Genomic DNA, 14032 nt, shown 5'->3' on the forward strand with positions numbered 1-14032 from the left:
GCCTTAATGACATCGTAACCATTTATACAGTCGCGCGATTTATAATATACGCAAACGACGCTACTATATTTATTTCCAGTGGAAACTATAATAACGTAATCACTCGAACGAGTGATTCAATGCGATCACTAGAAAAACGATCTGATGCCACCGCACTTTCTGTCAATGCGTCGAAGTCAGAAGCCATCATTTTTTCATTCTAAACACAAACCCATTGTGGTCTTTGCAAATCTTTTATATCAGTCAGGTGCTATTGCAATACTACCATCTTTTTAAATCACTTGAGGTACACTTTTGAGAAAACATGCAATGCGACTACCACATCAGCCTTATCATCTTAAAACCACACCGAGTAGTCGGCCTTCTGCTGCGCCGCGAAAGCGTTTTGCACCGAAAAGTAAAATTAATCTTGTATAATTCTTTTTTGTTCCTGTTTAAACTGTTTCCCACTTGTGTGAGCCACGATCACAAAATGAAACCTACAGAAAATATCAATCATACAGCAAAGCGGTTACTTACAATAATCTATGCATGGAACTACTTCATGGACACACAAAAGGAAGCATTCCGCTCAATTTTATGTTCTTGTTATATTTGCTTATACCACTACCGGCTACTGCGTAGGTATAAAGCAGAGTTTAAAAAAAAAACGCCAAGAGAGATTATTTTGCGTCGTTAAGCTTATTCCAACCACCGTATCCACAATGTCACAAAACTCACTGGATTTTGCCGATAACACGGACTAACTACGGGCGGCGGACACTGCACTATCAGTCCTGTCCCCTTCCCCTATAGTGGCGAAACCAAGATACGACATCGCGGTGTGCCATGCAGTTGTGTGTCTAGATTTCAATAAAACTTACAATACTTAGAAACCAGCAGTCACCTTATTTGCGTAGCCCAGGCATTGACCGTGCCTGCTCGTCTAGTCACCATTATGCGCGCGCACTGCCCTACGGCTTCTCCGCTCGCGCCATTATCTCGGCATGGCAGCTGCTGTCGTCGTTACTTGCTGTGAGGTCGCATGTTACGACAGCGATTCTGAGATTTTCGAGTTTTTATTTCTCCAGTCGAGAGTTATCATACTTGCCAGGCCTCCGCCCCGTTGTCAGACTAACGCCGCACGCAACAGCCGCGTCACATCAGGGAGGAGCTTTGCGCCGATCCTATCTTTCTTGCATGCGTAATCACACGAACACAATTAAAATTTGGGGGCCGATATCTCGGAGCACAGACACGCTAGAAGAATTCTTCCAAATGATACTGTGTAGCAACACGACTGCCTCTAAAGTCTGAATATAAACATTCACGCTTACTGTAGTCAACAGAAAGTTAGTCGTTCAATTTTAGTTGATTGCGCAGGTAACATCGATAATTATCACGTCACTTTGTGTGCGCCTGGCCACATCACTTATTTGCACAGGTGGTCTTCGCGTGCCTCTCAGTGCCTTACTTTAAGAAAACTATAAAGCTTAATTTTTAACATCCGGTATATGGGCGTTCAAGTATGCATGTGAATATGTATATGCGCATTTTTCTTCCTCTTTTCTTTTTTGCCAACATCAGAAAATGCGTCTGTTCTTCCTTCTTTTCCTTTTTCTTCGTTGATTCTACTGCAGAACCAGCACTACGTATATGCAACCAATGTTCTGTACTTTGTGCCCCAATGTTCGGCCTGTTGTATCGGGAGTGTGAATTTCGCCAAGCGGAATGTCGCTTTTAATCCCGCCCCTCCAACATTTTTTATTGATGTGAAATAAACGTTAATATAGATGGAGCCACGACTCATACAGTTTTGTGCAACAGTTTACCTTCGTTCAGGTCGGGCTCGCATCTCTCGTGCTCGCCGCATGCCTGCAAGAGACTAAAACACGTGCACGCGCAGGTGGACACTGCGTGTTTACTTAGTTAGGTGAAGCGGTCGTGAAATGCTAATCATTCAAGTGGAGGCGCTTGCCTGAGGTAAAAAAAAACCTACAGGTATCTCACGCTGGTCCTACATCAAGGAAACACCAAGTAAACCCGTCTATGAGTGCGTAAGTAAGGCAGATTTTACAGTTTTTCGTAAGGTGTCCTAAGTATTTTACGTATCAACTCAAGTCACAGCGTCCATTTTTGTTGACGCACCCTACTTTTGCCATTTTTGTGCAGGGGTAGCAAGGGACAGAGCACAAACGTTAAGCTTAGGGTAAATTCAACATTCTGCTAACCTAAATTACTTCAATTTTACTTCTGAGGGACATGTATTGTTACAGAGTACCGCTTTGGTGAAGTCGCTTTCGTCTTTTACGTGACGTTTGACGTGGGCCATGTGGGTCGCAACTTAAAAATATATTGTTTTATTTCTTGAAATGTTTCCGCCAATAAATAGGTGTTGCATGTAATTCGTGTGGGGGATTTAATACTTTTTAGGAAGAAACGTAGCATGACTGACTTTACAATAATAAAGTATCTAATTACGCTGTAATTATGCTGACCCATCATAAAATGTACAGATCATTCGACTACCTTGACTAGCTTTCAGTGGAGTCTCAAACACCCTGACATAAAATTATATATGTTTCACCCATTTATGGACAGTCCATCATAATTCGTGACTGACAGGGGTACAATATTTTCTCTTCATGATAAAAAAAAATGTCGCTACACCAAGAGATAATGCGCCTATGAAGAAACAGTCACTAACAGCTCAATGTTAACCCGCATCTACCGCCAAGTTTACTTCCAATCCAACCGACGTCCTGTGCCACTAACATGTCTACTTTGCACACAAGAATTCGAAGCCCCTCATAAAAAGTCAGTGCGAGAAATGCTAACGTCAAAGCTAGTCTTCGCAGAAGATAACGTCTTGACAGTGTTCGAATGTTGGTTGGGTGGACGGCATACCGATGCCGCGAGACTGAAAGACCGGATACTTTATCTTGCGTGTGGTAACGTGTGGCTCGAGCACAAATGAAACTAACTTACTTTACTAAGTTCCTGCTTTCAAACGCAGAGAACCTGTCACGTAAAATTTGACGTGCGCTTCTGCAAAAACGAACGCTTGATTCCTTCAAGATTCGATTTCCCCATCCGCGCTTACGCTGAAAAACCTTCTTTGAGGGTTAGGCTAACGATTGCTACACACTGCAGCTATGCAGGTCGTTAGAGTAGAACGTATAACTTTCCTTGAACTGTCGTAAAGATAAGCGTCTCTACTTGAGCACGTTTCCCATTAGGTAGACGCCTGACCTCTCCTTTTGGACGAAGTTTTAAGAAATCAGGCTAAAAAATTTGTCTTGAGTATTGTGCTGTGTTGCCGGTTCTTCAAAAGGTAGGCCTAACAAAAGTGGAAAGGAATGTTCACGTGTAAGTTAACGCTGTCAATAAGGGGTGTAATTTTCCCAGATTGCAGGAAGTGTGAAGGCGTTCTTCAGTTTAACGCTGTTTATCACAACTGGCAGAGTGAAAACTGGAATTTAAAGGTGGTGCTCGAGGCGCGTCCCCTTTCTTTCCTCTTTTAAACATTTTATGCGAGGTCCATGACTTGAGCTGTCCTTGGTGGTACTGCAGCAGCCGGCGTGAGACCAGTGACGTTGGCCAGTTAATGTTTAGCCTTGGCATATATTGAGGTGCTTACACGGCTGCTTCGTCATACGCTCATTTACTCAAAATTAGTGGCTAAGGCAACCCGCAGGTAGAATACATTTTCAGTTCGTTCCTCGCCCTTCAGAAAACACTACAGCTCCGAAGTTCCCGTTGAAAAGATGACTCCTCTGTAGGCTAAGAAGCAACTTGCAGCCAGGTGATGTGTTGCACGTCACCCCCCTCAGCACGTAAGACACGAATCGGGAAAGCCGCTCGGCCTTTCTTCATTATCTGCACGGCGACATTCCGTTTTCTGTCAGCGTTCTCACTTCGCTTTCCATGGCTATTCAGAACGACCATGTCGGTCTTTTGGAAAGAGAGGTTATTATTGCTGCATTCGTCTCTGCGTCCTCCGAAGTCTGCGGTGCCTTGAGGTAAATTAAACTTTCATACACAAATAGGATCTCGTCTGCACAAAAGTGATCGTATTCTTTCTGCATGATGCGACCATACTTGGCGCAACCTGGAGATGAAAAACCACCCAATTTGTTCACGAGTGCAAAGCATAGTTTCATTTTTTTTTATCGCAACATTTCACCAAGTATTGTTGTGCAATATACTGAAAACAGGGTTACGAAACGTTCTTCGATGGGCCAAATGTCCAAGTTCAAAAGAAACTTGTCAAACTATGAAAGCGTATCCAACTCTCTAGCATAGCTATCTGCGTGCTTGCGGAACGCGCAAACACCTGTTTGTGTGAATTTTTTTTCTTGTTTTGAGTGTTCTCGATGGCATGCCGTACAGACTAGCGACGTTACAGCGTCATCCACAATTATAATTACAAGGATTTCCCCTACGCACAATCTCTGAATGCATCACATCTACTCCGATAATTGTATTCTTCGCTTCAGACATGATGCAAACGACGTGCGCGACTTGGCGGAACAAATTTGCTTTGATGTTCCAAAGAAAAAGCGGTAAAGTATTGAAGTTCTGCCTTTCATGGCTCGCGTGTGCGCGCTGTTTACTTGCAAATGAGAAGCCGTGCCACCTATTTTGTTAAGTGAAAGTTTGCAGCGACTCTGCGAATGTCAGAGGAGTGTGAAAGACAACGGCAAAAGAAAGACGCAATAAAAATGCAGGCGGTGGGTGTTAAGTTGCTGCGCGTGCAGCTGTCGAAACAGGACCTGCGCTGGGTAACGAGAAAAGCTGATGGGTGAACATTTATGCCCAGGAAAGCCGAAACTGAAAACTTCTGACGAATGGCGGTAGCGAGCTTTTTCAAGGCAAAATGTCTGAGTGCGGCCCCTGAAGGTGTGGCCTTTAAGGGTATATATATATATATATATATATATATATATATATATATATATATATATATATATATATATATATATATATATATATATATATATATATATATATATATATATATATATATATATATATATATATAAGAAGTAACTTTGGCGGGCCGCCGGCACTGAAGCGCTAGGCCAACGCCACACACAGCAAGGAGATAACGCAAGCTGCTCGCGGTGACGGACCGGTGGTGACCTCGAAGACGGGACGAAAGGCAGGGGGGCGGTGGCATCGGCAAGACAGGCGCCCTTTTTCCAGCCAATTTCTGTTTTAAGGAGCCTACCAAGGGGGAAATAATTGTTCGCGTAGCTCCCACATGAAATCCGCTATTGAAAACTTATTCGTTGCGATAGGTAGGTTCGAGGACGGTCTCCGAAGTACTCATTTGCTATAGCCACGTATTGTAGTTAATTAGAAAGTTAATTACCATAACTTCGCTATTACGCACGTAATTGCAGGAATTGCTGTGTATCAAGAGGCTGCCTATGCGTACACTCGAATGGTAAAAATAACGCTACCGTGATTTATACTTTGCTAATAGTAAAAATTTGGTGCGGCTAAGAAAACACACCCTGCATAGACAGGTGTGCGAAATGAAACAAAATGTAAAGAAACCAAATAAATGCGTGTTATCTAACAAGACGAAGGTATCACTTGAAGGCCATGTGTTAAGAATGCGTGCAAAATATAGCTCCAAATTCAATTTAGGTAAGTAATTTCTCTTTGTGTGTGCGAAAAAGTAGTTGAGCTAACAGGCCGATTGTCAAGTTACTTAATGTAATATTTTTCTGTCATTTCACTTGTGTCTAGGATAGCGTGTAGAAGCCATTTTGGGAAGTGTTTAGGAAGGTGTCTTGGCTCAGGCTTGCAGCGCCAGGCTCTCACACCGAGGCTCCGCCTATCGAATCTTACGCAAACATTGTAACATTTCGCGAGTTTTGCGCAATTCACGACGTATGAGACGTTGCCAACCATTGACGAGATGACGAACATCACGATATGGCAACAAATATCTACGAATCTCTCGTAACGTAACATAACGTAACGTAACGTAAACAATACAATACAAAGTGAAGCGCTGTTGTATCTACTTCTTGAACGCTGTGCGATTGAGGGAAACGCATTTCAACGTCTCCCTACTTGGTATTGGCGCTTGGATTATCATACTGCTAGCGACCTTTACGGCGTCAATTGTCGTTGGGCATCGCTTTCATTATTACTTATTTTTAACCAGTCTTCATAGCGCAAGGTGTTGTTGTGGGGAACGCATGCCACTGCGAGAAAAGTACGAGGGCGGGTTTTGCAAGTGCAGTACTCGTTCACCGAATCACCCTGTCTCACATCACAATTGCTGTAAGATGGAATGAAGAAATGAGTGATGCACACACCCGCTTCTTACCTGCAGTTTGCGTCGCTTTCACGCTTTTCTGATGTGTCCCTGTGTCATTTAGACTAAGTACTTACCGTATACCTCACTATTTTTCTCTCTCTCTTTTCGTGCTGCACTAAACAGGCTAGAAACAGGCAGTCCACGCAGCGTAAATTGACATCAAATAGTCTGACACTGACCCTGACATCAGTGGCAACGTACAAAACAAAGTTAAAAATAAATGAATCTATTCTACAGTTTTAAAAGAACACCGATTTGTTAGCAATGGCTAATGACATGATCAGCTTCCTTATGTTCGCACGCGCCTTCACACAGTATATCATCTTCCGTTGTCATCTTTGTGTGTTCACTTTCCCTCCTTTAGCTATTCCTGCTAAAATCCGTATATTTCATTTTTCTCTTTTCTTTCTCGACTTAGATCTTTCAAGTATCCCAAATCAAACAAAGCTACTTCTCAAATTAGTAATATTGATAGCCGAGTTGTTTGAGCGCCCCGAAATCTTACCAAAAGAGGCTATACTTTGACAGCCTATCAAGCTTTTTCAGCAAGAAAAGAAAACGAAAATGGCGAAGACCATTTTTAAAACGGAAACCTTTATGACTAATAGGGAAAATAACGCGAAATATATCCGTCTTCAACACATGTCTCGGGAACTGCGACGAAAAAACATTAAAACGCATCTTTGCACTTGGGCGGCCTTCGTAGACTACGTCAAGATAGTTAAAATTTGTTAAAAGATGACGCGCAGCTGAAGTGAGAAATCGCCGGAGCGTCCTTCTGACAGCTGACGAGCTAGAAGCACGGTAAGGCTGTGAATTATGGATAAGCGGGTGCCCAGTTAAGTACGCAGCTTGACAGCGACGCCAGGAACAGAATCAAATGCAAGAAAGGACAGGCGTTGACAGTAAGTCCCTGGGGTTTGACGGATGGCGCAACGCGTGGGAGACGGCGGCAGACAGCAGCCTGTCAACGCATACCCCTCGTCTTGTACTCCCCAAGATCGGAAAGGTTTTTGTGCGCTTACGAGATGTATAAGCGTAACAGCCGGTGCTTAGAAAACGCAAAATACGGAAGGGCTATCGGACGGAGAGGAGTGTTTCCTCTGCTCTTTCTGCTTATAGTATAGTATACATAGATAGGTACGGCAACATGACAGGTATTGTAGACATCATTGTACTGGTACGTGAAAGCATCGGAACTTGCGATAACTACTATGTGTACAGTGTATGGGTACATGGCGCTGTCAGCCATGTTTCCCGCAAGGACATTTGCCCTGCGTTATCTGATATGCCTTGATAGGTGAATTAACCTCTAAGGCGGTTTACTTGTAGCGTGTAAAAGTACAACAAGAATTCGTACCACAATATATACTTGCAAAGTCCCGAAATATGGATTAGCTTGTACACGTATAGAATTGGTCCATCAGCAAAAAGAATAAAGAAAAAAATACACCACCCCGGCAACCTGCACAGATGGTAAACCAGCGAAGTTGAAATGTGCAGCCCCGGTGTTTATCGCTTGGTTAATTCCGACGGTTCATTAAACTCTTTCTAAGTTATTGGTAACGCCCATGTTTTCCTAATGAGGTTACGCGCACATTTGGCTTGGGTTTATAACAGTGTTTATTTCAAAGGCCGCATATTGGGCTCGCATCATCACCATTATGGGAAGTGGGTGCAGTGAGTGGTTCATTGTCTCTCGCGGTCTTGAACTCACCCTGGCATTGCCGCTGGCGACCTCCCTCGGCCACGGTGGTGTAATATTGCCGCTTTAGCTCCGCTTCGTGAACAAGCTCGGCCGCACGAGCCGCGGGATTGGCCTGACATTGCCGCTAAAACTCGCTAAGCGTCCCAACGAGCTCTCTTGCCTGCGAGATCATAACTCGAAGGACCGCTCAGCAGCGTTCAGTTGGGCACTAATACCTTGGTATAAACAACTCATAAAAGCTTGTGTGTCCTCGTAATTTTTGTTCCTTTGGCATAAACACGTGTTTCTTCAGCGTTCTACGCGCTAATGAAAGAGCTCGCGTAGCGGCCATCGCGATCAATCGCGCCAGCGACGAAAAAGACACCCACTTGAATGGCCATTGTGAGCGGAAGAAGGAAAACAACGCTCGATCATAGTCTGCGCTGGACACATCCCTTGCCGCACCCCGCATTGTACCATTTGCACTCTTTAGTAAATGTTGCCGTGGTCGAAGTAACGGTGAACTCCACATAGCGGATGGGAGTCTCTGAGACAGAAAACGAAACTTTAGACAGAATACCAATCGCGTTTGCGAGAAACCTTCATATGTGATCCTTGTGACAGGCATAACTTGACATGCCGAGTGGGTGGAGTTGGTTAACAGATGTCGGAACACTGCGTTGTAAGAATACTAGAAGATACCACGCATAGATAAAGCGCGAATGTGCATTCAGTGCCTTCCTATGTCCAGATTAACGAAATGCTGGCCTCATGCGCCTTCACAGCGAGTGATGAACAAAACGGAAGTCGTTTCCCCCTTGAAAACTACCTACCTTACAATGAGAACCCGTAATTAGTTTCTGCATCGGATTGCTAGCCAATTTGGAAGAATGTCGAAAGCCTTCCTATACAACCACTGCCTGCCACAGCTTGCACAACTTCGAGTAATAATGGCCCCAGAAGCATTGGAAGATCTTTGGAGGGTATAATAAAGAAGTATTTTAATGACTGGAAAATGCAGAGAGGTCGGCCGCATAATGGAGCATCTGGCCTGCTACTCTACGTAAGCGAAGGGGAAGAGGGGGAAAAAAAGGGCCACAATGGGGGCTGATAATGGGAGGAACGAGGTGAAGGACACATTACACAACTGGTATCACAGGCGTGAGTCCAGGCCCATGTCACCTATGAAACGTGAAAGAGGACGCATTGTCTCTGTCGTCTTTCGATGGCAACGCACCCATAAAGTTCCCTTGCTGCTGCAAGACTTCACTCATGTCGTTTATCGGGCAGCGATAAAATGCGAAGGCGCTCGAACGAATGCAACAGCGGATATTGCATGTTGGGTTTGATCAATAAAAATAAATGAGTGAAAGATAGCCGTCTGCTTTGAAAGCGTATACAAAGAGATACTTCGCAAGGAACTAAAAAATTCAAGGAATGGGTGAACACAACGCTAGTGGCATAAGATAAAACAGATAATCCGGAAATTCTGGCTCTACAAATCCTCGAGGTTCTTCTTATAGACCACAACAAACGGAAACATTCATTGTGCAATAACCTGGAAAGCGCCATGTATGGTCGTTCGCTTTGCGGCTGAGATTGGAGCAATCGCTGTCTGTTCCTTTTCGGCGGTCCAAATGTTCTGGCACACTGCGAGCTTAACGTCGATCCTAATAGGTTCGTAACTTGTGTTTATGAAAGCCAGACAGAGAGGTTTCGGGCAATTAAATAAAAAAAGCAGAATCAGAAATATTACACTTACATCCCAGTGTGCCTTCTTCAGCTCTATTTTTTTTCCTGCTTTTCTTTTGTTTGCTGGAAGCGCGTAAAAAGCGTTAAATTTGGTATGTTTCACGAACCGATCTTCCTGGAATTTTTTCCCGGCCATTGTTGTCTGACGGTGAAACGGAGGGTAGCTCAGGCGTTGCGGAAGCGAAGCCTCGTCAAAGGCGGTGGTCGTGCTGCGTGAAGCGCAACAGCGCAAACTTGAGGCTTGCTCGAATGCGGAAAAAAGGAGATAAGGTAGCTCGGCGGATGTTATGGCGTTTGCACGGCAGTTTGGATACCGCTGTTAGGCTCTGTGGAGGTCAGCTTGCTACTGAAAAAGGGTTACCTCCCATACACAAGATATCCGTCCCCTCTACGTACCTGCTAGTGCAGTCAAAGTGAAAACCAAAGAGGAATCTCTGAGCGCGGGTGAAACATGAATGCCAATATTTTTTGTGTTTATTGCTAAACGCTCGGCGTCTTAGCTGAACTGTGAAACTTTCTAAGAGTGCTAAGTGAAAAAGGCAAGCAACACTGGATAGAGAGTGAACGCTGGTCGTACGTCCACAAATTTCAGGCCTCGTCCTACTTGTCATGTTCACCTCGCGTTGCTAATATGTTTCACCGGGCCAATGCTCGCCCTAGCACGAAATGAGGGATGACATCGAGGCACAGGCCTCCTTGCAAGCACATGTTTCTTGATTACGCAGCTGCTTGGGAGCACAAAAAGAAAGATGTAAAAGAAAAGAAAGGCTGCCTCAATAACTAGATTCTATCCATTTGGGCAAGCAAGTTGTTGCGGGAGGAATAGATAGCAAGTGAAAGAAAGACATAGAAGGAGGCAGCAGATGAGGTTTATCACATGAGCCAGACAAGGCGCAGAGATTATTTCTACAGGCAGTCCGCGCTAGTGAGCTCATTGGTGCTCATGCAGCCGCTGTCGCACCTCAGCATGATTTACAGTGGCGGCATGGAACCAGCTGACCTTTCTTACACGTATTATCTACAGATGGCAAACCAATAAATCGAACTTCATCAAAAATAATTAAACATATTTGAGGCGTCTTGCATGCGTACACTCGCTGCAATGAAGCAATTCGCCGATGTTTCCATGTACGTGCATGCGTGCGTGTACGTGGCTTTTTTCTGGAACGAGGACGACGATATTAATTTCTTAATACAATGTGGATGGCTCATCGGCGTAAATAAGAGTTATTTGGGGTGGGGAAACGAAAAAAACCTACAGAGCCAGCTATGCAAAAACGCTTCCCCCAATGATGGAAGGACGAAACGAAGAAGTATTATTGTCGTCAAAGTCGATAAATATTAAAACTTAGTATTCTTGTTCTAAGCATGAATTGTTTACTTTCTTCTAACCATGACACACAAACCCGTATACCGCTCCATCCCGTCACCACCAAGGTCCAAGGTTCCGGTTCCTGCGACAGGATGCCATTTCTTTACTAGTTTACGCTGAGAGCATCAGCTGATGTTACCATGAAACTATATTTGAGCACAAACCGTTCAGAAAACACTCTTTGCTGACAGACGCTGGTGCCATGACGGTGACAGGTTGGGACGGCACGGATCGTGGCTGAGTGAGTCGCACCTTAGAGATATTTAGTACCACTGGAAATGTAATTAAATATGGGAGTAAATTCACACGTAACTAAATGTTTACCCCTCTGAGCTTTCGAGCTTTGTTTTACGCTCCGTCAAGCAAGCTTACGAGAAGCGTTCCACGTAGACATTTAGAGCCTAATTGATTGACTAATGAGCTTTAATGGCGCAAGGGAAAATTCTCACCAAAGAGCGCCATACGCATGGCGTAAGGAGGTGATCATACAAAGTAATGTAACAGCGCTGTAGGTGGCCCTAAAATATGTATATCTATAATGCTTAGAATATAAATGCACTAAAATAATGGCAATAATTAGCGACGTCTGTTATGATCATAAAACTTTTGCAATGAATGATGATTAAGGGAGACGTATAGGTGACAGTAACACTACTACCTCAACATAGCACTTGCGCGCAAAGGCCGGGAGGCACGTACGTGCTCTACAAATATGCTTGCATTGCAGCTACAACCTCTCAGAGGAGGTCGTGCAACAAATAACCTGGTCAAATTATTTTTAACGTGTCGGTTTCTGTTAAATAGTCTAACATCGTGTTAACATAAGAAAGCTGTCTGTTGCTGAGAAAAAACTATGGCCGAGAGGTACTTGCTTGCGATGCAGGAAACGGAAGTACTTCTTCTTCTCGGCTTCTATTTAGTGGAACTAAAGAACAACGCGGATAACTTGTAACGCTATTGCGACATCTACTATATGTTGGGATATCTCTTCCAGCAGGTAAAAATGTGTGCCATAGAAATGCCCTATCCATAATATTGCGCGCTTTTGTCCTCTCGGATATCCAGTTCCCTAATTTTGGATCGATCATGTGTAGCATATTTGATAGTTCAGTATACCACTAAGATTGCCAATACTTCCTAAACTAATGCCACATGAAGTGTTTGAAGTCTGCGGGTGTTATGGGTTTATTTATATCGGTATCACTGAAGGATAGTGACGTAGCGTTTTCGTCAGCAGCTACATCTCCTTTAAGCCTCTGTGGCCTGGCACCCAGCAAAGAACAATGCCTTGGTTGAACACGCACGCCGCGAATATCAGTGAGCACTGTTAATTAATAACAGGGCGAAACAGCTCATTAAGACTCTAGCGACACACAATAGGTCCATAAACACAAAAGCTTTAGTGACATTCGTCTGGTACATATGTTTGGCGGCCGTAAGTGTCGCGTATGTTTCCGGAGTGAATATAGCTTGTAGATTTAATGCACTGGAAGTTGAAAACAATGTCCCCGGAGCTGCATGAGCTATGCGAGAGGTGCACTAGGAAGTATGTGGCAAGATTGCATGCAGCAGTACTTCGCTTGAAGTTCCTGGAAGTGAGAACGTATATGTATTTCAAGTGCATGTTTTGATACTTCTACCAAGTATATATCACACTCGAAGGTCAGCCGTTCTAAGGTGGCGAAAAGCCAGTAGGAGCAATTATAAGGCTTTCCTTAAGTTGGAGATCAGTTTCCTCGGCCAACGCTTCCAAACACAGGGAGAAAGGAATATTCATAACGAGGCGGTTACGATAAAATCTGGCAGCGGATGTCTCGCAAATAAATGAGTGACATGGATGTTCAACATTTGATTCTACTTGTTGATATCTTATGAATGCGTCGGAATAGGGGGATGAAATAGAAACACGTTCAGAGTTTGGGCCTAGAAAATTAGTTTGATCTTCGAGGGTATCTCTTTGGATATATACCAATGGTAGAGGATGAGATTGTCCGCCTTTTAATTTGTTTACTCTATTCCAGGCTTTTCTTTCTTCTGTATAAGAGATTATGTCACCCATCTAGTTTTGTTGACTTTCCCTTTTAGCATGGTGGCGTTTCCTTATTATTGTTACTTAATCGCCTGTGAGTTAATTAGGTTCTCTGTGGTTGGGCATTTACGAAATAGATTCCAAGCTCTGTTTTGATTCTTTCGGGCTTCTTTGCGCTCCTTATTCCACCAGGAAATAGGTCGTTTCGATGGAGACCCGTTTGTTTGCGATATGCCTAGTAATGCAGCATAAATTAAAGCTCTATTAAATATGCTACTGCATCGTCAATAATCAGCGCGCGGACATCATCCCAAGGTAAATGTGTTAGTTCAGGAAACTGCGTCCAGTAGGCTGAATCGACTTTCCATCAAACAACGTGCGTCAAGCATTCAGCCTGCTTTGTAAGGTTTAAAACGATAGAAAAATGACAATTTCCTTAAGCGTTATAACTAACGTCCAAATTCAGATACGGTACAATTATACTAGACGCTGTGGTTAAGTATATGGTGGAAATGTTTTGTGTGCAGGGCTGTAGAATGCTGGCTTCTTGTTGTTAAGCAAGCTTGCGCTTGAGGGGACTAAGATGCATTCTAGAAGGCGTCCTCTCGTACAACAACGAGATTCACCCCACAGCGTAGTACGCGCGTTTAGATCTCTGACGACTACGTGAAGGGGAGAAAGCTCATGAATAAAGTACTGAAGCTGCTAACTCGTGGGGATGTATGTAGACATGATGGTCACCAGTTTATCGAACATCACTGCTTGGATAGCAAAGGCCTTAAAGGAGGTTCGGAATTCAAGTTGCCGTCAGGCAACACACCTGTCTACGACTATAGCTACACCACAGAGCGGTCTCTTGGTTTTTCCGGAATA

The 14032-nt window shown here is 43.9% G+C and overlaps 1 long non-coding RNA gene across 1 annotated transcript in view; it reads left to right on the forward strand.

The window, feature by feature from the left end:
* LOC135911077 (uncharacterized) overlaps window positions 1-14032 on the forward strand; it is a 357016-nt gene that overhangs the window by 18541 nt on the left and 324443 nt on the right. The gene's annotated exons all lie outside the window — the stretch shown is intronic.

Source organism: Dermacentor albipictus, chromosome 1, assembly GCF_038994185.2.
Source record: "Dermacentor albipictus isolate Rhodes 1998 colony chromosome 1, USDA_Dalb.pri_finalv2, whole genome shotgun sequence".
Lineage (NCBI taxonomy): Eukaryota > Metazoa > Arthropoda > Arachnida > Ixodida > Ixodidae > Dermacentor > Dermacentor albipictus.